Below are 5000 nucleotides of genomic sequence, written 5' to 3' on the forward strand. Positions count from 1 at the left end.
ATCTTCAACACATCCCTTGAAACTGGGCAACTACCTGAGAAATGGAAGACAGCTAATGTAGTCCCCATGTTTAAGAAAGGAACAGAAACGAGGCACTAAACTACAGACCTGTCTCTCTGACATGTATTGTGTGCAAAGTCATGGAGAAGATTATCAGGAGGAGAGTGGTCGAACACCTGGAAAGGAACAAGATTATAAATGAAAACCAGCATGGGTTCATGGAAGGCAAATCTTGTATCACAAACCTCCTGGAGTTTTATGACAAGGTAACAGAAGTAAGACACGAGAGAGAGGGGTGGGTAGATTGCGTTTTCCTAGACTGCAGGAAGGCCTTTGACACAGTTCCCCACAAGAGATTAGTGCAGAAGCTGGAGGATCAGGCGCATGTAAAATGGAGGGCACTGCAATGGATAAGGGAATACCTGACAGGGAGGCAGCAACGAGTCATGGTACGTGAAGAGGTATCACAGTGGGCGCCTGTTACGAGCGGGGTCCCACAGGGGTCAGTTCTAGGACCAGTGCTATTTTTGATATATGTGAACGACATGATGGAAGGAATAGACTCTAAAGTGTCCCTGTTCGCAGATGACGTGAAGTTGATGAGAAGAATTAAATCGGACGAGGATGAGGCAGGACTGCAAAGAGACCTGGACAGGCTGGACATATGGTCCAGTAACTGGCTTCTCGAATTCAATCCTGCCAAATGCAAAGTCATGAAGATTGGGGAGGGGCAAAGAAGACCGCAGACAGAGTATAGGCTAGGTGGACAAAGACTACAGACCTCACTCAGGAAGAAAGACCTTGGGGTGACCATAACACCGAGCACATCACCGGAGGCACACATCAACCAAATAACCGCTGCAGCATACGGGCGCCTGGCAAACCTGAGAATAGCGTTCCGATACCTTAATAAGGAATCGTTCAAGACACTGTACACTGTGTATGTTAGGCCCATACTGGAGTATGCACACCAGTCTGGAACCCACACCTGGTCAAGCACGTCAGGAGTTAGAGAAAGTACAAAGGTTTGCAACAAGGCTAGTCCCAGAGCTCAAGGGAATGTCGTACGAGGAAAGGTTAAGGGAAATCGGACTGACGACACTGGAGGACAGAAGGGTCAGGGGAGACATGATAACGATATACAAGATACTGCGGGGAATAGACAAGGTGGACAGAGATAGGATGTTCCAGAGAGGGGACACAGGGACAAGGGGTCACAACTGGAAGCTGAAGACTCAGACGAGTCACAGGAACGTTAGGAAGTATTTCTTCAGTCATAGAGTTGTCAGCAAGTGGAATAGCCTAGCAAGTGAAGTAGTGGAGGCAGGAACCATACATAGTTTTAAGAAGAGGTATGATAAAGCTCAGGAAGCAGAGAGAGAGGACCCAGTAGCGATCAGTGAAGAGGCGGGGCCAGGAGCTGAGTCTCGACCCCTGCACCCACAATTAGGTGAGTACAATTAGGTGAGTACACACACACACACACACACACACACACACACACACACATACACTAAGATATTGAGAACATCACATATGAAAGGCCCCTCGGAGATAGCTATCACGTGGATAGCAGAGTTACGAGTGGAGAGGGAGACACGAAGAGCAGGGCGAATGAAGCCAAACAGCAAGAGAGGGGACTACACAGGCATAAACAATATCCTGCACGAGGTTCAGTAGGACCGAGAACTGGCAGGGAAATCAATAAATGAGATGATGGAATATGTGATAGCAATATGCAAGGAAGCGGAGGAGAGGTTTGTGTCCAAAGGTGACAGACATATTGAGAAGGCTTGGACGAGCCCTTGGCTTACCCAGAGGTGTAGAAAGGCTAAAACCAAGTGGTCTAGAGAATGGAAGAAGTATTGAAGGCAAAGATCCCAGGAGAATAAGGAGAGTAGTCGATGAGCATGAAATGAATATGTACAGATAAGAATGGAGGCCCAACGACAATACGAAAATGACACAGCGAAACCCAGATCTGACCCGAAGCTGTTGCACCGTCACATCAGGAAGAAAACAACACTAAAAGTAGTACCCGAGGAGCTCAACATGGGACTCAAAGAAGTATTTATAGTGAAGACACAATGGGTTCCAGAAAAACGGAGATGCGGGATTCATCAACAAGTGCTGGACACGGTACATTCTACCGAGGAGGAGATGAAGAGGCTTCTAAGTGAACTAGATGCCTCCAAGGCAATGGGGCCGGATACCATCTTTCAGCGAGTCCCGAAAGAGGAAGCAGAGGCGGTCTATATAAAACTAACAACAGTCTTCAAAACATCTATAGAAGAGGGCGACTATCTCATGTATGGAAGACAGCAAATATAGTCCATTTTTTTAAAAAGGGAGACAAACACGCAGCATCAAACTACAGACCAGTGTCACTGACAAGTATTGTACGAATAGTCATGTAGAAAATTTTCAGGAGAATAGTGGTGGAACACCTAGAAAGGAATGAGCTTAAAAACGACAACCAGCACAGATTCAGTGGCGGGAAATCCTGTGTCACAAACTTACTAAAGTTCTACGAGAAGGTGACGGCAGTAAGACAAGAGATAGAGGGGTGGGTACACTGCGATTTCTTGGACTGTAAGAAGTCTTTTGAGACAGTTCCAAACAAAAGATTAGCGCAAAAGCTAGAGGACCAGGCAGGTACAACAGGAAAGGCACTGCAATGGATCAGAGAATACCTGACGGGAAGGCATCATAAGAACATAAAAAAGAAGGAACACTGCAACAGGCCTACTGACCCATGCAGAGCAGGTCCATCTCGTCCCCCCCCCCCCGGATTAGCCCAATGACCCACCCGGTCTGGTCACCTCCACTCAAGGAAGGAGCACGGCACCAGACCCAGCAGCACAAGCTAGTCAGGTCTAACTGACACCCACCCACACACACTCATGTATTTATCTAACCTATTTTTAAAACTACACAACATTTTAGCCTATATAACCATACTCAGGAGTTTGTTCCGCTCATCCACAACTCTGTTACCAAACCAGTGCTTTCCTATATCGTTCCTGAATCTGAATTTTTCCAACTTGAAACCATTGCTGCGAGTCCTGTCTTGGCTGGAAATTTTCAGCATGCTATTTACATCCCCTTAATTTATTTCTGTTTTCCATTTACACACCTCGATCATATCCTCCCTAATTCTACGCCTTTCGAGAGAGTGCAGATTCAGGGCACTCAGTCTACCCTCATAGGGAAGATTTCTGATACATGGGATCATCTTTGTCATCCTCCTTTGTACGTTTTCCAGAGCATTTATATCCATTCTGTAATACGGTGACCAGAACTGAGCAGCATAGTCTAAATGAGGCCTAACCAAGGATATATAGAGTTGAAGAACAATCTGAGAACTTCTGTTATTTATTCTTCTAGATATGAAGCCAAGAATTCTGTTAGCTTTATTGCGAACACTTATGCACTGTTGTCTTGGTTTTAGATTACTGCTAAGCAGAACTCCTAAATCCTTTTCGCAATCAGTAGTATTAAGATCTACATTATTTAGTTTATATGTGGCATGGTTATTTTTCAGTCCAACATTTAGAACTCTGCATTTGTCTATATTAAACTGCATCTGCAACTTCTCCGACCATTGCATCAGTCTATTCAAATCATCCCGGAGTGCTCTAGTGCCCTAATTAGAATGAATTGGACGGCCTATTTTGGTGTCATCAGGAAATTTGTTTATGTCGCTATTTATTCCCTTATCTATGTCGTTTATGTAAATTGTGAACAACAACGGGCCCAACACTGACCCCTGAGGAACACCACTTGTGACGTGCCCACATTCTAATTTCTCCCCATTTATGCAAACTCTCTGCTGCCTATTTGTCAGCCATGCCTCTACCCAGGAAAAAATTTCTCCTCCTATTCCGTATGCCTTAAGTTTCCTCAATAGCCTCTGGTGTGGAACTCTATGGAAAGCCTTACTGAAATCCATGTACACAATATCATATTCATTACTACGATCTACCTCCTCAAACACCTTATTAAAAAATATTAGTAAATTCGTAAGACAGGAACGCCCTTTTGAAAAACCGTGTTGAGATTCATTAATCAATCTGTGCTTATCAAGATGGCTAGGAATTGCTATGGCAGTTATTGACTCCATAAATTTTCGCACTGAGGAGTTAAGGCTTGTTGGTCTATAGTTCGAAGCCAAGGACGTGTCACCTGCCTTGTAAATAGGTATTGCATTTGCCATTTTCCACTTATCAGGCACTATGCCAGTTTGTAGTGATATGTTAAAAAGATTAGCCAAAGGTATGCTAAGTTTTTCTTTACATTCCTTTAACACCCTTGCAAACAGTTTATCAGGTCCTGGGGATTTGTTAGGTTTTAGTTTCTCTATTTCCCTGAGAACCATGTCACTAGTAACCGCAATCGTGCATAGTTTATTATCGTCCTGTTCTACATAATCTATTATTTCAGGAATATCGCTAGTATTTTCCTGGGTGAAAACTAAGAGGAAGTAGGTATTGAGAATTTCACACATATCCTTATCACTGTCAGATCTGACCAGAGTTACTCTTAAGTGGGCCAGTCTTGTCCCTAATTTTACTTCTGTATACCTGAAAGAACCCTTTTGGGTTAGTCTTTGATTCCCTTGCGACCTTAGCCTCATAATCCCTTTTTGCTTTTCTTATTCCTTTCTTTATTTCACTCTTTAATTGAATATATTGATTTCTTAACTGCCCATCCCCTCTTTTGATACGCCTATATATGCCTCTCATTTTACCAGTGAGATGTTTCAATCTATTGTTCATCCATTTGGGATCATTTTTGTTAGATCTAATTGCCCTACTCGGAACAAAAGTTGTCTGCGCCATATTGGCAACCAAGATCACCTACCTGACCCTTGAAGTCCCTTGAAGTCGGCGAAACGAAAATCTGGTACAGAGATTTGACTGCAGTTATCTGGGTGATTCCATGATACATTGAAACTAAGTGATTTGTGATCACTTTCCCCAAGCTCATCATTAACCTCA

This window comes from Cherax quadricarinatus, chromosome 70 (assembly GCF_038502225.1).
Source record: "Cherax quadricarinatus isolate ZL_2023a chromosome 70, ASM3850222v1, whole genome shotgun sequence".
Taxonomy (NCBI): Eukaryota; Metazoa; Arthropoda; class Malacostraca; order Decapoda; family Parastacidae; genus Cherax; species Cherax quadricarinatus.